Here is a 24,294-nt window from a genome sequence, read left to right as displayed (position 1 = left end):
AACTGCTATTAAGAACAAGGTAAATGGCTATTAAGCACCCAAACCTGTCAGTGTCCACCACAGTCATGTGCTAAACTGGTGTATACAGGTCCCATATTAACCTCTTAACCCCTGGGGACTACATGGACCACTCTGAGTCCGACCCTGGAGTAGGCAGACTTGAGGTGGTGGAGAAGACCTAACTTCTTTGTCATCACGGCACTATTCCCGATGTCCCTGCCAAAAACCAGGGCTGGGGCAAGGGTCCTGAGATTAAAGACAGACAGACACACACACACACACACGTCACCTATGTACATACATACATAGATGTAGATGTGTATGTGTATGTGTGTGGGTGGGTGTGTGTATGTGTGTGTTTGCATATACAGAGAGAGAGATTTTTAAGGAATAAGCTCATATGATTGTGGGGACTGACAAGTCCAAAATCCATAGAGCAGGTCAGCAGGCTGGAAACTCAGACAGTTCTTCCATGTTATGGTCTTAAGGCAAAATTCCTTCCCTCCAGCAAACCTCAATTTTTGCTCATGAGGCCTTCAACAGATTGGATGAGGCCCACCCATATTATGGAGGATAATCTCCTTTACTTCAAATCAACTGATTGAAAATGTTAATCACATCTACAAAATACAAAATACCTCCACAGCAACATCTAGACGTGTTTGATCAAAGAAATGCGCACCATAGTCTAGCCAAGTTGACAGACAAAATTACCCATCACAGTGTTTGAGGTTGATTTTCCACTTCGTCCTCACAGGCACCCAGATTCCAGCAGGCATGTCTCGCTGGATCCAGGCACCAGTCCACGCCATTCCAGGTCTGGCCTGCAGCAGGGAACACAGAATGCAGAAGTTCAGCTCCCACCAACCCCACCCCCACCCCAGGGGCAGAAAATGATCCCAAGGATAGAAACTACATGCTGGATGGTAAGGCAGAAAGCTGGGAGGAGACTCGGTTCCGAACCCGGGGACCTCAAAGCCAAGATATCAGGCCTGGGTCACCTAGTCCCAGACTTCTTTATGGGGGAGACGAAAACGCTTCTACGATATTTAAGTCACAGGCTGTTAGGGTGTCTTCTGTTATATGCAACTGAGGTCAACTCTCTGTAACACAAAAAACAAAGAAAAGGCAACTCATTTAAGAAAAGATGATAAACAAAGGACTAAACGAGGAAGCAGTTTTTTAAAAAGAAAGCATAATTCAAGATGAGAGAAATAAGACTAGAGAGATTTTTTTATCATAAATATAAATTAGTTTTAAAAATATTTGTAAAAGACTCTCAGACTGGGTCAAAACTATCTTTAGTCATATTTTTTCAGGAGAGGTACAATTGCAATAGTTTTCAGAAAGGTAAGATTAGGGTGTTAATATTAAACAAAATGAAATTCAAGCCAGAAAACAGTACATGATTAAAGAGTGCTATTTAAGGGCCGGCCCCGTGGCTTAGCGGTTAAGTGCCTGCGCTCCGATGCAGGCTGCCTGGGTTTGGATCCCGGGCGCGCACCAACGCACCACTTCTCCGGCCACGCTGAGGCCGCGTCCCACATACAGCAACTAGAAGAATGTGCAACTATGACATACAACTATCGCCTGGGGCTTTAGGGGAAAAATAAATAAATAAAAAATTAAAAAAAAAAAATGTCTGACTGGGAATGCTTCCCTTGTCCAAAATTAAAAAAAAAAAAAAAAAAAGTGCTATTTAATATTGGCAGTCCACTATTTTAAAAACATCCATAAACGTTTATGCACTGAATAACATCACACACACACACGCGCACACACTCACACATTGTTACCGCTTAGAAGAGCGCCAGGCCCAGATGGTTTCACAGATGATTTCTTTCAAAGCTGCAAGAAAGCAGTGACTTCAGTACCTCAAAATGTGTTTCAGTAGCAAGAAGACATATGCCTACCGACACATTTTACAAAGCGATAAAATGATCCTGAAAACAAAATCTACTGTGAATATTGTTGCAAAATTCTAAACAAAATACTAGCAAATTTAATCAGGAAGTGTATTAAAATAATACTACTACAATGCTGCTAATTAAAGTTTATTACAAGAATGCAAGGATATTTCATATCAGGAAATCTACTGTCATAATTCAGCACATTAATTGGTAAAAGGAAAAAATACATACGTTTATCTTGATATGAGCCCAAAAGTTTGTTTCTTATGAATTTCAACAGCTATATCTGATTTTTAAAAGTTCTTGGCAAACTGATAATAGATGGATTCGGTCTTTTTTTTTTGAGGAAGAGTGGCCCTGAGCTAACATCTGTTGCCAATCTTTCTCTTTTTTTTCTTTTTTCTCCCCAAAGCCCCAGTACATAGTTGTATATCCTAGTTGTAGGTCCTTCTAGTTCTTCTGTGTGGGACACCACCTCAGCATGGCTTGATGAGTGGTGAGTACATCCACACCCAGGATCCGAACCTACAAACCCTGGGCCACCAAAGCCGACCACGCGAACCTAACCACTAGGCCACTGGGCTGGCCCCGATGAATTTGTTCTTAATAGTACATTAAAATATCTGCTTGATAGTAATAGCCAAAATATTATTTAATGGTGAAACATTAGAGTAATTCCCATTAAAATCAGGAAAGAGATAAGGTTGTGAATTAGCCCCGCTGCAATTGCACATTGTTCTGGAAGTCCTAACTATCACCATATGGCAAGAAAAAAAAAATGAGTGGCATTATTACTGAAGGAAAAGAGAAAAATGTCATTATTACAGACAATATAATAATCTATCTAAATTAAGATTCAGCAAATAAATTATTGAGAGTTTTGTTAGATTATTTTAATCACAGACATAAATCAATGGCAGCAATAATCAGTTAGAAATATAAAGAAAAAAAGGATGCCATTCATAAAGTAAAAAACCTAGTAGATTATATTTCCAATAAACTCGGGCAGACTTTAAATTCTCAGCAACAGTAAATCTCATCCCACAGGGTATCCTGGCCACTCCCCCATAAGAGGTAAAGTTCAGGTCCCTGCCCCTTGAATCTGTCTGGCCTTGTGACTTTCTTGGAACCAATAGAATTCAGCTGACTTCTGAGGCTAGGTCATGCAGCTCCTGCCTGGTGCCCCTGGGCTGCTTGCTCCCACCCACATGCCACGGAAGAAGCCCAATCCCCTGAGGCCGCCATGCTGGAGGGGCCAGACTTAGCACTCCAGCCCTCAGTCCCCACAGTCCCAGTAGAGCCCAGCCTTCCAGCATCCCCAGCAAGGGGCCAGATATGTGATGAAGGCACCTTGGAATTTCTAGACCATCCCATTTGCTAGCTGAGTACCATGGAGTGACCTCAGTTGACGCCACAAGGAGCAGAATTGCACAGATGAATCTGTTCAAAGTTCTGACCCACAGAATGCAAGAGGGTGCAGCCACTGTGGAAAACGGCGGTTGGGGGGTGGGGTTGGTTCTCAAAAGGTTAAACATAGAACTACTACCTGACCCAACAATTCCACTCCTCGGTAGATATCCAAAAGAACTAAAAGCAGAACTTGAACAGATATTTGCAGACCCATGATCATAGCAGCATTATTCACAATAGCCAAAAGTTGAAAACAACCCCAGTGTCCACGACAGATGAATGGATAAACAAAATGTGGTATATACGTACAATGGAATTATATTCAGCCTTAAAAAGGAATGAAATTTTGATATACGCTGCAACATGGATGGACCTTGAGCACATTATGCTTAGTGAAACAAACCAGACACTGAAGGACAAATATTGTATGATTCCACTTATATGAGGTACCTAAAACAGGCAAAGTCATAGAAACAGAAAGTAGAATGGAGGTTACCAGGGGCTAGAGGAAGGGGCTGTGGGGGAGGGAGGAGTGAGAGTTATTCGTTAATGTGTACAGAGTTTTTCTTGGGGGTGATGAAAAAGTTTTAGGTATAGATAGTAGTGATGATTACACATTTTGAATGTATTTAATGCCAATGAATTATACACTTAAAAATGGTTAAAATGGTAAATTGTATGTTATGTAAATTTTACCACAATAAAAAAATTTCCCTGATCCACAGAACATATGAGATGGAAAAAAATAGTTGTTTTAAGCCACTAAATTTTGGAGTCATTTGTTAAAGAGCAGTAAGCCAGAACAAAACATGTTTAGGAATAAATTTAACAAGAAATGTACAGAACACTACCTAAATTCTACTGGTGGAAACTGAGTAAGATTTGAATAAGATGGGGGACAAATTAGTCAGAGTTCTCTAGAAAAACAGGTCTTGCCACTTCCTCTCCATTCTCTTCTTTTGAGGTCAGTTCACATAACCTCTCCTCCGTTAGTCTTCAGAAACCCACGCTGGCCATTCCTTCCTGGGCTGGCCCAATGGGATGATAAAGCCAATCAGAGTTTGCTTACCACCAGCACAGCTCACCAACACACCTGTCACCAGGATATGATTTGTACCAAGGGACGCTTTGCCCCACTGTAATCTTCATCAACCTCCTGAGTAAAATAAAGACCTACAATAATATCCTCATGTAAATGTGACTAAATGCATCTCTAGAAAATGTTGCTATTTTTATTAAGCTGCAGAAGCAGTGTCCTTAATAGGGGCACAAAGCTTCAATGCAAATCTGTAGTTGCCTCCCTCATCCCCGCCCCACAAAACACCCTCTTGCAACCAGATTGCTGCCCCTGGCCCTTCCTTTTTAGAAATTCTAGAGGCCCTACTGAGGATAGAAACAAGGCAGGTGACTGGTCCTTTAGCCACAACTGTCCCATGGCTTATGCTCAGCTACACTGGAGGTGCCAGAGCTGTGGCAGGCTCTCCCACAGCTGCCTCCTCCCCTTCCGCCCACAGGCTGAGGGCGCTGAGGGGGTCTTTCCAGAGCCTCTCCTCACTCTGGGAGGCTGTCTGGCTCGCCCACCCAGATGCCAGGCCTAGTCTATGGCCTCCCCAAGCCGGGAAGGCACAGCGGATCCAGGGCAGGACTAGGGAAGTGGGATGCTCCGGGCTGTTATTCTACAGCTTAGGCATCACAAGAGTCATCATGGTCTGATGACCCAGGTAACAATTTCTTGAGTCAACATCATCCATGTGGGAAGAAATTGAGGCTAAGGGTGCTCCGGATCAGCTGTGTGGGAGGATAGGGTAGAAACGGACCTCAAGGCGGGCCTCTACTGGGCTCAGGAGGTCCAGGGGCCACATGGAGCAAAGACAAGCTTGTGATCCAAGAGTGCCACAAACGTGTGCATAAACCGGCTCCCTGGTCATCATCTGCTTGTGAATGTGGAGCCCTTAGAAGGCTGGACGAGTGCCATCTAGTGGCGCGCCGTGGAGGTGTTCACAGAGCAGAGTGACCCCAGTAACTTGTCACCTTGGCATACGTTGATATATGTTGCACAACTCCCAGGACACCACGGGGCGCCCTTCTCACAGAATCCGAAGTGAAATTGCCCCTGGAGTTAAGCGGTCTGGTGGTCCTGGCTGTCTCAGCCTTTGAGGTACCCACAACCCAGTGGAGAAGAGGGCCGCACCTGAGCTGGATCTTGAGAGAGGCGAGGAAGGGGAGGAAGGGCGTCTGCTTCACCCACACGCATCACCTCCGCAGCCCCTAAAGCAGGTGGGTTTATGGCCCTGTAAGGGCGTGGGGTGCTGGTTCTGGAGAGCATGCCTAGGAACTGACAGAAAAGAGAGGCATGCCTGCCAGTGGTAGGAGGGGTGTGACAGCGGCCTCTGTTCCTTCTCACTGGATGATTTAGGGGGTGAGGTGGGCACCCCCATAATCATCATCACTATATGATGCCATGGGGTGCCCAGGCTCCCAAGGAAACCTGACTCCTACCGGAGCCCCGGACACAGAGCACTGCAGGGCCAGCTTTCTTGTCCTTGCTTCTGATCAACACTGTCTGGGCTGCCCCGATGTCAAGGATCCCCTCTTCCTGGCTCTCCCAAGTCTCCGTTCTCTGTGATTCTGTCCTCTCTAAAATGCACTGAGTGTTTCAGAGGCAAAGCCAACTTCTCTCATGCAGGGTTAGATGGACACCAAGGAACTCAAATCACTGCCCTGCAGGCAGCCGTAAGCAGGTGCCAAGTACACCTGGGCTCAGGTGGTGGCTACTGTGCCCAAGACCAGAGACCTTAGAAGGGGGACAGAGCGCCATCTGCTGGCCATTTCTGAAACACAGAGAACTGGAACACACTTTATAATTTGCTCTGACTCTGTTCCATGATCACGAGCAAAGAAGAAAAAATCCAGAGAGACTTTAGTACCTAAGGGCCACATCAGACCAGAAACAGCAAATTCAAAACATTCCCTCTTCTCTGGCAGCAACTGACCTCCCCCCAGTTCCCCAAACGGGGCACACCTCTCCCTTTAATGTTATTCCTCTGTCTGAATGCCCTTCCCTCCCTCCGGGCCGGAGCCCGCTCATCCTTGGACACAAGGTTCAAAGGCAATCTCTTCCATGTTCCCATGTAGCCAATGCCTCCTCCTGCGCTCTCCCAGGCCTCGGCCAAACCAGTCCTGCACTCATGGCTGTGGGTCACGTCTCGGCTCTGTCGCTGTCTCCACGCCAGGTGTGTGCTCCTCGAGGAGCTACTGAGCAGCTCTTCCTTCCTGTGTATTGGAGTGACTCCTGTGGGTCAGGTGCCACGAAGGTCACCGGGAGGAATGAGATGCCATGTTCTCATTGGTGTCCCCTTCTTGATTCAACAGCTGGGGGACAGAGAGGGCCCAGGAATGTTGAGATTCAGTCTTGTCCCTAAGTCCTGCAAAACCCACCAGTGGGGCATCCTTTATGAGTTCTTGACCACGACTGATCTGCTCTGTTCTCAGTCCTCACAAAGCTTCCTCCTGTTGTGACTCAACTTCAGAGTTAAGTCTGGGCTCTCTGGGGGTCCCTTATTTTGCAGGGAGCTTCCCTACCAGTAGATCCCTGCTCTCTACTCTAACAATTCTTGTTCATCATTCTATAGCTTGTTTACAAAAGAACTACCCTTTAAGCTTGAGAGGAGTTTAGGATAAGTAAAAGGAGATACAACATTCAATGCAGGGGAGATATTCAAAAGACCCCCCAAAAGAGGGTGTCGGTGAAGCCTCCAAGCCTCAGGAGGGTCTCCTATGGGTCTGTTTTCCTCCTTTCGAAAGCTGCCTTTCCATCCACGCTCACACCTTGTATTGGGCACCTCTCAACACAAGCCTGATTTAAGTGGGTAAATTCTTGTATATGCCCCAAATACAGACATGTGGGTCCTTTTTATCATCTTTACTGCTGACCACCACCAGGAGACACACAGGAGGGCAGGTCTGAATGCGTTTTGAGGAAAGCAGGTCTGGGGCCTATGACCTCTCCCCATGCTGCTTGTAGGAGGGGAAAATGCCATGAAGCTCTAATATTTTCTTAATTAAGGATTCTTAATTAAGGATTATAAGTTTGCAAGGAGTATTTGTGTTTGCTGATCCTTGCAATTCTCTCCCTGGCCAACATTCTTTTTCTTTCTTTCTGTTTTTAGCTTGTTGCATTGTATGTATTTTTAAAGTCACTTTAAATCAATTCTGGTACGAGATGGAATGTACATATATATGTGTGTGTACCCAAAGGCTGGCAAATAAGAGGTCTTTTGAATTCATGAATGAGTGATTGGTGAGGGAATGAAATATCCAGGTTGGAACAGGAAAGAGGGGCAGGTGAGTAATGAGAGTTGTGTTCAGGTCATAGAGAGGGACAAACAGAAGCAGGAGGCAGAACACGAGGCAGGTGTTGGTGTCCAAAGGCTGCCTCAGACAGAAGCTAATGGCAAAATGGACAAGCTTCAATAAGGCACCAGTGGAAAGAGGGAAACTGAGTCAGCCAAGAACACAGAACCCCAAGGTGACAGCAAATGCTGTACAAAAGAATGAAAACATGCCAGGCTGGTCCAAAGTCCAAGGTCAAGCATCTCTTCAACTCACACATATTAAAAAACCCAAATGCACAAGCAATTGCCAGATATAATGATAGAGTTTTCTGAGGAAATATTTCCATAAATACTATTTTGTGTAGAAAATTTGGTTTAGGAATATCTTAATATTTAATATTAAAAACCACATTCGGATTTTTAAAAGGAAATGCTTCTGCCGTCAAATTTGTCAGCAACATGAAATAAGAAGAACTTTTTTTTTTTTTTTTGGTGAGGAAGATCAACCCTGAGCTAACATCCATGCCAATCTTCCTCTTTTTTTTTGCTGAGGAAGACTGGCCCTGGGCTAACATCTGTGCCCATCTTCCTCCACTTTATATGTGATGCCACCACAGCATGGCCTGGCTAGTGGTGTGTTGGTCCTCGCCTGGGATCCAAACCCGGGCCACCAGCAGTGGAGCGTGCGCACTTAAGCGCTACGCCACAGGACCGGCCCCAAGAAGAACTATTAAAATAACTAAAGTTACTAAAATAGCAAAGTTACATGAGCAAAACCAACAACAACAAAAAAACCTAATTTTTTTTCAGTGGTGCATACTGATGTGTGTAGGGATGAACTGATCAATGTCTGGGATTTGCTTTAAACTACTTCAAAGGAGACTAAAAGAAAAAAAATTGAAAGGAGGGGACAGATAGGCAAAACAAATGTGAACAAGTGTTCATATGTATTGAATCTGAGCAATGGGCGTATGGGGATTCTTTTTCTATTCTCCGTACTTTTGAATATGTTTGAATGTTTTCATTAAAAAAAATGAAGATCTCCAGTTTCAGCTACAACTTATAAGCAGGTTGGAAATTGTCACTCCCATACTCACAACAAGAAAATGTAAAACAAACTGAAAATTAACAACTTTTCTTAGAGCCATCAGAAAATTGAGGTGGCGGGGCAAATCTCCACGCAACTGGAGAGAAAGGCAAATGGAGACCGGCAAAGCCAAGGCCAGCTTACCTGAGCAGATGCTGCGGGAGCCGTAAACCAGAAGGGACAGTTAACGGTGACTTTGAGGAATGGCCGGAAGCTGAGTGGGGACTGGCTTGAGAGTGAGAAACCTCTGGGTGCCCAGTCTTTGGGCCCCCACACTTTCATGAGTTTTTACCACCTGAAACCCCATTCGCTTCTCATAATAAAGATCCAAGAAAAATCTCCTCATGTTTCAGATAGGGAGAGAGGATATGTAACCATTTTGAAATATACCCAAAGCATTCTCTGTTACAAAAGGCTGCTGGCTCAGGGAAACCACTTTACCAGTCTTATCTGATGGGGGAGTGGGGACATTAGCAACTCCAGCCCCTTCTAGTCTTCCTGTTAAAAGTAAGCTGAGAAAAAAAGGTGAAGAAGCACTTTTTTTTTTTTTTTTTTGCTGAGGAAGATCCGCCCTGAGCTAACATCTGTGCCAGTCTGCCTCTATTTTGTATGTGGGTCCCTGCCACAGCATGGCCACCAACGAGTGGTGTAGGTCCACGCCCGAGAACCTAACCTGGGCTGCTGAAGGGCAGTGCGCTGAACTTAACCACTAGGCCACGGGGCTGCCCCCGAGGAAGCACTTCTGAAAGTCACAGCCCAAGGACTCAGGTCCAATAAAACCTGAGATTTAATCAAAAGGTTATACAATGTTTTTTTCTCCCCAGTACCTTACTATCACTTCAACAAGGCTCCAATGTAATAAGAGTGGATGACAACTGAGATAGTTGCCATAAACAGACTCTATTTAAGAAGGACTTCCTGGAAGTGGAGGCAACTTAAATGTCCATCAACAGATGAATGGATAAAGAAAATGTGGTATATACCTACAATGGAATATTGTCTATCCATCCTTAAAAAAGAAGGAATTCCTGTCACATGCTACATGGATAAATCTTGAGGACATTATGCTAAGTGAAATAAGCCCATCACAAAAAGACAAATACTGCATGATTTGACTTATATGAGGTATCTAAAGTAGTCAAACTCGTAGAAACAGAAAGTAGAATGGTGGTTACCAGAGGCTGAGGGGAGTAGGAGGTAGGGAGCTGTTGAATGGACGTAGAGTTTCAGTCACTCAGGATGGGGAGGTTCTGGGGATCACTTGCACAACAATCTGTGTGTGGTTGACGATATTGTACTGTACACTTGCAAATTGTTGGGAGGATGAATTTTATGTTATGTGTTTTTTTGCCACAATTTTTTTTTTTAAGTTCTTGGAGAAACCTGTCAAAATTGACTGTAGTGGAGCCATTTTAAAATGGAGTCAGCACTGCCTTTCCAGAGGAACTGCCTTGCCATCTACTAAACCTTGGACTGGGCCAAACCTTTAGACTGGGCCAAAATGGCAATTGTTTTACAAGCAATTGTTTGAGAAGTCAATAGGAAAACGGACATTCTGATCACAAAGACAGGATTGTGGACTTTGTGAAGATAGAATCGATAGTCAATCAATGTATAATCAAGAGTAGCTTAGCTTGTTAACACAAACACAAAATTTTTTTTCTGTCTTTCGTTTTTCAACTCATAATTATCCCCTTCCTTTTCTCATAAAAACCCTGTGCTTTCATTCTGTAATCAGGACATTATTTGGGTTTCTACCTGAATCTGTGTCCCCAAATTGCAATTCTTTGATCCCAAATAAACACTTTGCCTCTTAAACCAGTTTCTGTTTTTGTAGGTTAACATATGATATCAGAAAGCAGGACAGGAGGTGATCTCATGTTCTCAGACTGGTGTTCCTGGAACCAGGTACGGCATCTACATGAGCCCCTTGTGCTCATCGCTTCCACGGACCGCCCTCTCCTCCGACCATGAGTTCTCTCAGTCCCTCCTTTGGGTTGAGGTCATTGCCTTTCTTGAGATTTGGGGGTGATTGCCCAGCAGAAGACGATTATCTCAAAGCCGGCTCACCATTATTGCCGTTTAGAAGGGTTTCCCTATTTGGGCTGGCTCACAGTGGCTCACGGCTGTTGCCGTCTGGAAGGGTTTCCCTATCTGGTAAGTACTCTGACTAAATTAAAGGGGCTCCCCTCCATAGAGGTTCCCCTATTTTCATCCTTGTTGCATGCTTTTCTTTAACATGGGACTCTCAATTTCTAAAAAGCTCCAAGAAATTCCTCCCTTGGGAACTCCAGCTGGTTTTATGCTCAAAAATTACTGTCCCTTCTCTTGTAAATTTTTATCTCAATGGACCCAAATTACTAAGGATGATTTAAAATTACGAATTTTAAAATGATTTAAAAAACAAACCGGTTTACAAGGCAATGTGTTTACTTGGGATCAATCCTCAGTGGCCACGTTGGGGCTCTTTTGAACTCCCAAAACTTGTCTTTTTGCACACTAGACTTGAGAACCGTGAATTTAAGACCAGACAAAGTGAATGAGATCTTTAATTTCTGAAGAGTTAAGCACACCACCTTCTGGCACACCTGCTTAAGAACTATGGTCCTGGAACCTATAAATATTTACAAAAACAGCAAAATCTTACTAAGCCTGTTCTGCATCCTGAGAGTTTGGCTTGGTGACCATCAGCTTGGGGACCCAAAATATGGTCAGCCAGAAATGTGGGTTGCACCGCATTTGCAGCCAGAAATGGCTGGGCAGAAATGAAGGTTGAACTCCATTTGCGGATAGCGTCCTACCAAAGTGCTGCCAGCCCTCAGGGGACTTACAACCTAGAATTATACTGACCATTAGGAGGAACATTCAATTAGGTAAGATCACCTTTTAAAAATACACTTAAAAGCAAAGGCTTCAAAATTCCAAAATAGCTTCATTGAAAGTTTCGTTGCAAAAAGCTAATGAAAAATTAAAGACGTAAGAGGTACGTAAAAGAAAAGACTACATGACTGTAAACAAAAGTCCATCAAGTTAGTGGCCTTACAGACAGTCTCATATCTACTCTCATAGGAGGGTCCTCGTATGGGCCCCTCCCAGAGTTAACAAGACTCTGAGGATTTTCCTTGTAAACTGCTATGTTATTCCCTTAAACAGCCAAGTGGAAACTAAACTTAGATTTAATGGAGTTGTTTAATACTGCCAGAAATATTTACTGTTTGTCCCAGCTGAAACCTGACAAGATATTTGAAAGGACTTATGATCTGATAAAAAATTTGGCCAAATTAGAAGCTGATATTCAGAGCCTCATAGGAGTTTTTTTAGGCTTTCCCCTCTAAGCTAAAATAAAACTATGTACTCAGAGGGGAAAAAAGCAAATTGAAGACATTGTTGCTGGATGGGTGGATGCATGATGTGCTATGATGTCATTTAAGTTGCATCTAACAAATCTTTGCAAAACTGGAAATGCAACCCTAAAGGCAGTCCAGATTCCACCCCTTCCTTCTCGCCAACCCCGAAGCCTCCCCTGTTCCTCTCAAACGGCCTGTAACTTCTCCAGGAACTCTTACCTAGACCCTCCCAGATTCCTAAGGCTAAAATAAAAGGAAAAATGGCCGTTTTAAAACACAAACTGCTAGAAAGGCTCTCTTGCCCAAAATCGAATTCACATTTCCAAGTAGTAAAAAGCATTAGCTATCCAAGCAGATAAACTTAACCTATTCCAATTGCCAAAACAAAATTTGGATCCAACCATTCCTCTATAAACTAATGAATTTCGTATTGTACCTGTTTTGCAGCTAAAATTAAATAGACTATAGGGTCTCTATGTCTGCCTGTGTGTCTATATATGTCTGTTGTAAATATGTGATATTTTTCTACCTCCAGATGGTATAGTCAAAACTAATTTATAAGAGAATTCTATTTAATTGGCTGTTTTTACAAAGTGATATATAAATTGCGTATACTCTCAAAAATATAATAGAAACTGGGCCGGCCCCATGGCTTAGCGGTTAAGTGCGCCCGCTCCACTGCTGGCGGCCCGGGTTCGGATCCCGGGTGCGCACGGACGCACCGCTTGTTTGGCCATGCTGAGGCCGCGTCCCACATACAGCAACTAGAAGGAAGTGCAACTATGACATACAACTACCTACTGGGGCTTTGGGGGGAAAAAATTATAAATAAATAAAATTATAAAAAAATATATATATATAATAGAAAGTAACCCAAATGAATTTCAGAATCACATGATCTATGAAAATATTTGGTATTAAAGCTAATTTAAGTTTGTTGGGTTAATTAAAATAGACATATCTTTAGAGTTATCAGCATTAAATATAAAATTTTTGTTCTACCTAGGTTTACTAAAAGTCAAACAAATTTATGTTATCTCTGTTACAAAATTTGTCAGCAAATATTGATAGCTGGGCCGGCCCCGTGGCTTAGTGGTTAGGTGCGCTGCACTCCGCTACTGGCGGCCCGGGTTCGGATCCCGGGCGCACACCGACGCACTGCTTCTCCAGCCATGCTGAGGCCACGTCCCACATATAGCAACTAGAAGGATGTGCAACTATGACATACAATTATCTACTGGGGCTTTGGGGAAAAAAAAGGAGGAGGATTGGCACTAGATGTTAGCTCAGAGCCAGTCTTCCTCAGCAAAAAGAGGAGGATTAGCATGGATGTTAGCTCAGGGCTGATCTTCCTCACAAAAAATAAAAATAAAAATAAAATAAATAAAAATAAAAAATTGATGGCTGATGTTGTCTAATGTCTTATGAAGTTTTTGTAGGTAATCTAAACATAATTATTGGGAACAAATAAACTAAATAGATGTAAATAATGGCAAGAGATTTTCACATGTTGAGGTATATAGGGTAGCTATTCTGGTTCAAAACTGATTCAGTTTGAACTAAAGAAGCCTGACTTATGGCCTATTGCATGTATATTGTACATCTGCTTTAACCATTAAAGAATGCTTTGAACATTATCTCAAAGTAAAAGAATGCAGTCTTTTAAGATAAGAATGCATACTTCCCCTCCTACACCCACCCATGATGCCCATGTTAGTACTCCTACAGATAAGTTCCTTTTTTGTGACATCAGGGCCATGTTGACCTACTAATTTGCAACTAAATACCTGTTTGAAACTTTGATGAATATGTATCCTGAGTGTGGTTAATGTATGTTCTTTGTTCTATAAAGATATAAAACTGTACTGAAAACCATGCTTCTCCTGAATGCTTTCTTCCTTTGTGGAGACTGCCATCCTGGGTTATAATCCTCAGCTTGGCTCAAGTGAAACTCACCTTATCTCTTTTATCTATAGAATGATTATTGGTTATTTTGTGTTGACAGTATGATAAAAAGTTTTTAGGTGAACTTTTAAACAATAAATATGTGTTATGGTATATGTACTTAACTTCAAAACCTTTTGGTAACTTGAAACCTTAGATTTTTGCTAAATTAGGTTAAATGATAGAAATTTGAGTATCTAGATCACTTCCAAATATGATAAAATATTAGACATTAATTACTAACATAGGTTTATCTACTTTGGGCTTCTTATTACAGAAAAACTAAAAGATGTTTGGGTCTATTAGTAAACACATCGTGTGCCACATAGAAAAATGTGTGCTGTGAGAAAATGTATGTTTTCAGTAAAAGAAGGTATAAGGAATGGAGATGTTTTTGTTAAGAGAGAAAATTTGTCCTGAAGTAAAACTTGTTATGGGAAAGAGGAAAGGACAAATTCTGAATGTAAAAATGAAAGTTGTGGAAGGTTTGTGGAAAAGGAACCCTGAGAAAAGAGTTTTATGCATAGTCAAGCTGGCTAAGATTGGAATGAATTTAATTAAGTAAATGAATTTTGATATCAAAAATACGCTGGTGCAAAATTATAATTTGTTTTCTCTCCAATAAAAGGACAATGTTTCTTGGACTTTTAGTCTACTCTTGATAAAGACATTGTGAAAGGTTTTTCTTTACCTTTGAGTAGTCAGCTTAAAAGGCAGGAATTTTATGCTCTATCAAAATAATTTTCGGTGTTGTTTTTATCAGGTCTTTAATTACTAGAGCTAAGATTTTTCTTACAACTATTTAACTTTCTGTATTTGCCTGAAAGTCTTTAACTATCACCATGGTTAAATGGATAACTGAGTACTATTTTACAGTGACATATGATCCTATTTGACCAAGAGTTTTAAAACTTTTTTGATATTTTTTACAAACTTCCCAAAATCAAATTCTAAAATGAAGTTTTTTTAAAAAGAGAAATGGTAAAGTAATTAGGCTTATTTGGTGTCTTAAATTACATAAGAAACACTGTCAATTAAGAAGTAATGCTAAACTTATAGATTCTGTTTGTATAGGTATGTGTTATAAGTAATCCAGAAATTATGTGAAATTCCTGGAAGTCTGATATATCCTGATATAAAATGTTGTCTTTCATAAGGTTTGAGGCTCACACACAAAGGACTGAATCTGAATATCAGGGAAATTCCCCAGCTGACTTTCATGCAAAGGTAGCAGCAACAGAATCTATAAAGACTATGGCACATGTGGATGAAATCCATTCTGCTTCTGCAAAAATGACCCCTCATTGCAGACTTTTGCCGTTCTGATGTCCTTGTAACAATGGCAACAGTCTGCTCCTGAATCAGAGAGATTAAGATGGGTAAACAGTGACTGTAAATTAAACAGTCCGGGTTGTAGGAAACCCAAGATGGCTGCTTGGTTTTTCCTGGCTCCCTAGGAAACCCCATTTTTTGGTTTTTGTATTCCTTCACCCACAATAGGAAAAACTATTTTTGTCCCCAGAGGACTCAGACCTCCTCCCTCTGGATCCTTTGAGCACCTGCAGCTGGACTTCATTCAATCGCTGCTTAGTACAGGTTATCAATATATTCTTGTTATTCAATGTATGTTTCCTGGATGTGTTGAAACCTTTCCCTGCCACAAGGCTGATGCCTTCACAGTGGCAAAGAAACTGTTAGAGAGTGTGTTCCCCACTTGGAAACCAAACCATCTCCAGAGATTGAGGCACCCACTTCACTGGGAAAATCATACACACCTTAATGAAAACCTTGCGAACTTCTTGGAATTATCACTGTCCCTATCACTCACAATCATCAGGCAAAGTCAAGAAATGGAAAAACTGGATTCAAACAGAACAAGTATTAATTACATGGGACTTGCATGAACTGAGGAGGATGCTCTAATGTTTTATCTTTCCAGATTAAAAAAAAAAAATCTTTTCTCTCAAGCTATCAACAACTTGGTAAAGTACTTCTATGAACAAGCAAGAAGCTTTCCCAGATCCCAGTTTAAAAGATCCAGTTGGTCGCAGTCTAGAGCCTGGTCACTAGGTATTCTGGAAGCATCATCAGAGGAAGACATCCCTCAAGCCCTATTGGAAAGGACCTTACCAGGCGCTCCTGACCCCTGACACAGCTGCAGAACTAGAAGGCATTGAACCTTGGAGATACATCTCACAGCTAAAGAAGGCTCCACTTGACATCCGGTCCTGTACAAACCCTTTTTTGTCCTCTCTTTCTTGGAAAGACAATGCTCCTGTTGGCATCTCCCAATCTATTGCAAAAAGGGGAAATCTTTTTGACTGTTGGGTTTGTCATCAGAAGCCTCCTTCTGTACAGGAATCTAGAGATCCTTTAGTACATTTAATTACCAATCTCTCTGCCACTCCTCCGCTCATTTCTTGTGCTAAGTGTCTGGGACTCCTTGCCTAACTAATGGAACCTCCAGAGATTTAAGGGGTACCATTTGTAACTGTTGCAAATACCTCTTGTGGTACTTGGGTAAATGCCTCTGGCAAGGAAAGGGCAGAACTAGACAGAAAATCAGAGCTACATAAAGAAACGAATAGTATTAGAGAAGAAATAAATGAAGGTAAAATGAAATCTTTTCTTTTTCTTATTCTTAACTTATCTGACAGATAACTGTTCAAAGTTATAATAGCAACAATGTATTTGGCAATTATAGCACATGGATAAGTGAAATGAATGACAGCAATGTTATAAGAGACAAGAGCAAGGTATTGGGATACTGTTATAAGGTATCTGCACTACTTGTGATACTTGTGAAGTGGTATAGTGTTAATTTAAAGTAGACTTGGATTAATTGTAAATGTATATAGTAAACTCTAGGGTAACCACTAAAAAAATTTTTTTTAAGAAATATAATTGATATTCTGAGAGAAAAAAATAAAATTTTTTAAATACTCATTTAAAACCAAAAAAGGTAGAAAAATCAGGGACTCAAAAAGACATATGTAGGGGCCGGCCCGGCAGCGCAAGTGGTTAAGTGCTCACGCTCTGCTGCGGCGGCCCAGGGTTCCCCGGTTCGGATCCCGGGCATGCACCAACGCACTGCTTGGCAAGCCATGCTGTGGCGGCATCCCATATAAAGTGGAGGAAGATGGGCAAGGATGTTAGCCCAGGGCCAGCCTTCCTCAGCAAAAACAAAAGGAGGAGGATTGGCAGATGTTAGCACAGGGCTGATCTCCTCAACAACAACAAGAAAAAGATATGTGTATATTGACGTTCACAGCAGCATTATTCACAATAGCCAAAGGTGGAAACAACCTTTATCCCAACAATATATGTTCGTCAACAGATGAATGGATAAACAAAATGTGGTATATCAATACAATGGATTATTATTCAGCCTTAAAAAGGAATGAAATTCTGATGCATGCTGCAATATGTATGAAACACAAAAACATGATCTTAAGTGAAATAAGCCAGACACAAAAGGACAAAGATTGTATGATTCCATTTATATAAGGTACCTAGAATAGGCAAATTCATAGAGACAGAAAGTGGAACAGAGCTTACCAGGGGCTAGGATGAAGGGGAATGGGAGTTATTGTTTAATGAGTATAGATTTTCTGTTTGGGATGGTGAAAAGTTCTGGAACAGATAATAAGGATGGTTATACAACATTGTGAATGTACTAATGCCACTGAATTGTACACTTAAAAATGGTTAAAATGGTAAATTTCATTTTATGTATATTTTACCACAATAAAAACAAAAGAAATAAAGAACAAGTGCCATGAATAGAAAACAGTTACAAACATGGTGGATATTAATCTAATTATAGCAATAATCAGTTTAAATGTGAATGGTCTGAATACACCAATTTAAAAACAGAGACTTGGGACAGGCCCAGTGGCTCAGTGGTTAAGTGCATGCTCTCCACTATGGTGGTCTAGGGTTCACCAGTTCGGACCCCAGCCACACACCAATGCACCGCTTGTTAAGCCATGCTGTGGCGGCGTCCCGTATAAAGTGGAGGAAGATGGGCACAGATGTTAGCCCAGGGCCAGTCTTCCTCAGCAAAAAGAGGAGGATTGGCATCGGATGTTAGCTCAGGGCTGCTCTTCCTCACACACACACACACACACACACACACACACAAACAGAGACTCAGGGTGGATTTAAAAAGAGACCCAATTGAGAAGGTCAAATAGCATATGATCTCACTCATAAGTAGAAGATGAAAACAACAAACACATAGACACAGAGATTGGATTGGTGGTTACCAGAGGGGAATGTGGGAAGGAGGAGGGTGAAATGTACGACTAGGCACATGTGTGTGGTGATGGATTGTAATTAGTATTTGGGTGGTGAACATGAGAACATGATGTAATCTATGCAGAAATAGAAGTATAATGACGTACACCTGAAATCTGCATAATTTTATAGACCAATGTTACTGCAATAAAATAAAAGACCATAAAAAGAGACCCAATTATATGTTGTGTACAAGAAATCCACTTTAAATAGGAAGACACACGTAGATTAAAAGTAAAAGGATGGAGAAAAACATACTATGCTAAAACTAATCCAAGGAAAGCTGGAATGGCTGTGTTAATTTTAGACAAAGCAGATGTCAGAACAAGGAGAACGTCAGAGATAAAGTGGACATCACATAATGATAAAGAGGTCAATCCTCCAAGAGGATATAACAATCCTTAACCTGTATGCAGTGTTAAAATACGAGATAGAAAAGTTGTTGGAACTGCAGTGAGAAATAGACAGATTCACTCTTTTAGTTGCAGACTTCAACACCTCTCTATCAGTAATTGATAGATCCATCAGGCAGACAATTATAAGGATATATTTGAACTGAGCAGCACTATCAATCAACTGGATCTAATTGACATTTACAGAATAGTTCATCCAAAATCAGCAGAATACACATTCTTTTCAAACTCACATGTAACATTCACCAAGATAGACCATATGTGGGCCATAAAACACAACTCAACGAATTTAAAAGAATAGAAATCATACAAAGCATGCTTTCAGACCACAATGGAATTAAACTAGAAATCAGTAACAGAAAAATAGCTGGAAAATCCCAAAATATTTGGAGATTAAACAACACATGTCTAAATAACACGTGTCAAAGAAGAAAGTCACAAGAGAAATTTTCAAATATTTTGAACTCAATGAAAACGAAAATACAACATCAAAATTCACGGCATGCAATGAAAGCAGTGCTTAAAGGGAAATTTATAGCATTGAACGCGTATAATAGAAAAGAAGAAAGATCTAAAAGTCAACAGTCTAAGCTTCCATTATGAACCTAGAGACTTAAGAGCAATACAAGCCTAAAGCAAGGAGGAGAAAAGAAACAATAGAAATTAGAGCTGAGGGTCGGCCTGGTGGCGCAAGCGGTTAAGTGCGCGCGCTCCGCTGCGGTGGCCCGTTGTTCGCTGGTTCGGATCCTGGGCGCGCACCGACACACTGCTTGGCAAGCCATGCTGTGGCGGCGTCCCATATAAAGTGGAGGAAGATGGGCACAGATGTTAGCCCAGGGCTGTCTTCCTCAGCAAAAAAAGAGGAGGATTGGCGGATGTTAGCACAGGGCTGATCTCCTCACAAAAAAAAAAAAAAAAAAAAAGAAATTAGAGCTGAAATCAACGAAACCAAAAACAAGTCAATACAGAAAATCAATGAATCACGCTTTATCCTAGCCAGGCTAAGCAAGAAAAAAAAATGAGAAAAGACACAAATCACTAATAATAGAAATGAAAGAAAGGTCATCACTACTGATCCCATGAACATTAAAAGAACAATAAAAGATTATTATGAACAACTCTATACCCACAAATTTGATAACTTTTAGATAAAAATGAACCAGTTCCTTAAAAGACACAAACTACCAAAATCCACACAAGGAGAAATAGATAATCCCAATAGGCCTGCAGCTGTAAAGAAATTGAATCAATAATTAATAACTTCCCAAAAAAGGAAATACCAAATTGAAATAGTTTTACTGGTGAAGTCTACCAAACCATTTTTGAAAATAATATCAATTCTCTACAATCTCTTCCAGGAAGTAGAAGCAGAGAGAACACTTCTATCCTAACCATGTGTTCTTACATTCTGTGTTTGTCTACTTGGCATCCATTAGTCACAGGGACAAACTAATGACCAAAGTTGTTTACATCTTCCCTGCAATCCCTAGCCGATACTCTGAACCTCCCCTTTTTCTAACTCTCACACACCAAGACAATATTTCCCCTGCCCTAAATCAACCCAGATCCAAGTGCCAGACAACTAGAGACACCCCTATGTCCCAAAGCCCCCCAGAATTATTCAAACTAGCCAATCCTAAACTGTTTCCCCTGCCCTGCCTTGCCTTTCCCATGGAAAACACAATAAAGGCTCTGAGCCGGGCTTTCTTCTCACTGTCTCTGCCTCAGGACCAACTTTGGTGCTTCCCCACATGGCCCTGCATGGCGTAACGTGCCCCTTTCTCTTGGGAAATGTAAGCGATAAATTATTCTTCCAAAAGCTGTTGTCTCCATATCTGTCACCTTGCCATACCTGATTAAAACAAATCCTAGGAACATATTTTAGAACAACTTCCTAACTCATTGAATGAGGCCAGTCTTACCCTACTAGCAAAATCAGATAAAGATATTGTAAGAAAGGAAAACTACAGATCAATATCTCTCATGGACATAGATGCAAAAATCCTCAACAAAATATTAGCAAACCAAATCCAACAATGTATAAAAAGATTTATACACCATGACTAAGTGGGATTTATTCCAGGTATGCAAGGCTAGTTCAACGTTCTAAATCAATTAATGTAATCCATCATATCAATAATAAAGAAAAAAATCATATGACCATATCAATTGACGCAGAAAAATGCATTTGACAAAATCCAACAGCAATTCATAATAAATGAACACTCAATCAGCAAACCAGGAATAGAGTAGAACTTCCTCAAGTTAATAAAGAATACCCACGGAAAATGTGCAGCTGACATCATACATAATGGTGAAAAACTAGACATCTTTCCCCTAAAATCAAAAACAAGCAGAGGATATCTGTTCTCATCACTCTTTTTGTGTGTGTGTGTGTGTGTGAGGAGACCAGCCTTAAGCTAACATCTGCCAATCCTCCTCTTTTTTTTGCTGAGGAAGACTGGCCCTGGGCTAACATCTGTGCCCATCTTCCTCCACTTTATATGGGACTCCGCCACAGCATGGCTTGACAAGCGGTGCGTCGGTGCATGCCTGGGATGTAGACCCCAGGCCACCAAAGCGGAGTGCATACACTTAACCGCTACGTCGGTGCACGCCCTGGGCTGGCCCCTGTTCTCATCACTCTTATTGAACATCACACTGGTAGTCCTAGCTTGTGCAATAAAATAAGAAAAAGGGGGAAAGAATATACGGATTGGGAAGGAAAAAATAAAACTGTCTTTGCTCACAAATGACATAAATGTCTATGTGCCCAAAGAATCAACAACAACAACAAAAAATCCTGGAACTAATAAGCATAATAGTAAGGTTGCAAGATAGAAGGTTAAGATACAAAAGTCTATTCCTTTCCTACAGACTACCATGAACCACTAGAATTTGAAATTAAAGACACAATACCATTAACATAAGCAACCCCCAAAAGATAAGTACTTAGGAATAAATCTAACAAAATATGTACAGGATCTATATGAGGAAAACTACAAAACTCTAATGAAAGAAATCAAAGATCTAAATAAATGAAGAGATATGTTCATGAATAAGAAGATTCAATACTGTTAAGACGTCAATTCTTCCCAACCTGATCTATAGATTCAAATCAAAATCCTAGGAAGTTATTTTGTGTATATCTACAAACTAATTCTAAAGTTTATATGGAGAGGCAAAAGACCTAGAATAGCCAACACTATACTGAAGAGGAAGAACAAAGTCGGAGGACGGACACAACCTGACTTCTAGATTTACTTTAAAGCTTCAATAACGAAGGCAGTGCAGTGTTGGCAAAAGAACAGACAAATAGATCAATGGGACAGAATTGAGTGCCCGGAAATAGACCCTCACAAATATGGTCATCTGACAAAGAAGCAAAGCAATTCAGTGAAGAAAAGATAGTCTTTTCAACAAATGGTGCTAGAATAAATGGATATGCATATGCAACAAAACTGAATCTAGACACAGACCTTACACTTCTCAAAATAATTAACTCAAACTATATCATAGACCTAAATGTAAAGTGCAAAACTATAAAACTTCTAGAAGATAACAGAAGAGAAAACCTAGATGATCTTGGGCATGGTAATGACTTTTTAGATACAACACCAAAAGCACAATCCATGAAAGAAAGAAAATGATTTGTTGGACTTCATTAAAATTAAAAACTTCTGCTTTTTGAAAGGCATTGTCACAAGAATGAAAGACAAAGCACAGACTGGGAGAAAATATTTGCAAAACACATATCTGATAAAGAACTTGTGTCCAAATATACAAAAAATTCTTAAAATTCAACGATAAGAAAACAAACAAGAGGCCGGCCCCGTGGTGTAACCGTTAAGTGCGCACGCTCTGCTGCTGGTGGCCCGGGTTCGGATCCCGGCCACACACCGATGCAGTGTTTGTCAGGCCATGCTGTGGTGGCGTCCCATATAAAGTGGAGCAAGATGGGTACAGATGTTAGCCCAGGGCCAGTCTTCCTCAGCAAAAAAAAAAAAAAAGAGAGAGAGAGAAAGATTGGCATGGATGTTAGCTCAGGGCTGATCTTCCTCACAAAAAAAAAAAAAAGAAAGAAAAGAAAACAAACAACCCAATAAAAATTGGGCAAAAGATCTAACCACACCCGACCAAAGAAGATATACATATGGCAAATAAATATATGAAAAGATATTCAACATCGTATGTCATTAGGGAACTTCAAATTAAAACAACAATGAGATACCACCACATACGCACAAGAATGGCCAAAAAAAACTAACAATACCTAATGCTGGGAGGATGTAGAGCAACAGGAACTCTCATTCATTTGTGGTAGGAATGCAAAATGGTACAGCCACTTTGGCAGTTTCTTATAAAACTCAATGTAATCTTACCAGGCAATCCAGCAATCACACTCTTAGGTACTCTCACTCTTGCGTACTTTGTGTGTACACAAAAGCCTGCACATAAATGTTTGTAGCAGTTTTATTCATACTTGCCCAAAAGTTGGAAGCAACCAAGATGTCCTTCAATGGGAGAATGGATAAACAAACTGTAGTAACACAATACAATATTATTAAATGATAAAAAGAAATGAGCTATCAAGAAGGCACATAATGGAGGAGTATAAAATGCATGTTACTAAGTGAAAGAAGCCAATCTGAAAAGCTGTATGATTTCAACTGTCTGACACTCTGGAAAAGACAAAAAAAACTATAGAGATGGTAAAAAGATCAGTGGTGGCCAGGAGTTGTGAGCGGGGCGGGGGGTGGAGGGGGGATGAATAGGTTAAGCACAGGAGTTTTTAGGTTAGTGACACTATTCTCTATGATACTTTAATGGTAGATATGAGACATCATGCATTTGTCAAAACCCATAAAGCTATACAACACAAAGAGTGAACCTTAATGTAAACTATAGACTTTAGCTAATAATAGTATCAGTATTGGTTCATTAATTGTAACAAATGTTTCACACCAATGCAAGATGTTAGTAATAGGAGAAACTGCGTGGGAGTTTGGTATTGTGGGAACTCCCTTCACTATCTGCTCAATTTTTCAGTAAACCTAAAAACGGTCTATTAATTTTAAAAATATGTGGGGCTCAAATTGATGGATAGCATCAATGACCAGATGTGTTTTTCCCTGCTATTTTCTGCTACTCCATAATCCTCCCTACCCAGGCAGCTAGACAAAGAGGCCCTCCCCTCCATTGATTAATGGAAGGGTGATTACAGAGGAACAAAGAACAAAAGAGTCTGAATCTTGACTTTGGGCTTTCAAAAATCCAGAAATGATTTAGAAGATTATGCAATCTATTTGGTGGTTTTCATATTGAGGAGTAGGAAAAAATGTCCTGGAGTGAGAGAGAAAACTGGAGGGGAAGCAGGAGGATGAGAAAGACCTAAGGAGGACCTGTCTTAGTCAGCTCAGGCTGCTATATCAAAATACCATCGATTCGGTGGCTTACACAGCAAACATTTATTTCTCACAGTCCTGGAGGCTGGGAAGTCCAAGGTCAAGGCGCTGGGAGATTCAGTGTCTGATGAGGACCTTCTTCCTG

General features: G+C 41.0%; 1 long non-coding RNA gene across 1 annotated transcript in view; it reads right to left on the bottom strand.

Annotated features, from left to right (window-relative positions):
- Positions 1–905: 905 nt before the first annotated feature.
- Positions 906–24,294, bottom strand: part of LOC147915901 (uncharacterized) — a 36,966-nt gene continuing 13,577 nt past the window's right edge. Inside the window, exons 2-3 of the long non-coding RNA XR_015553614.1 lie at positions 1,787–1,848; positions 906–1,103 (exon numbers count right to left, since the gene is read on the bottom strand). This is a non-coding gene — a long non-coding RNA (uncharacterized LOC147915901). The remainder of the gene's footprint in view (positions 1,104–1,786; positions 1,849–24,294) is intronic.

Source organism: Ceratotherium simum, chromosome 11 (assembly GCF_057802395.1).
Source record: "Ceratotherium simum simum isolate JZ-2026a chromosome 11, ASM5780239v1, whole genome shotgun sequence".
Lineage (NCBI taxonomy): Eukaryota > Metazoa > Chordata > Mammalia > Perissodactyla > Rhinocerotidae > Ceratotherium > Ceratotherium simum.
The sequence above is the reverse complement of the archived record's forward strand: the minus strand, read 5'-3'. Positions and strand labels throughout refer to the sequence as shown.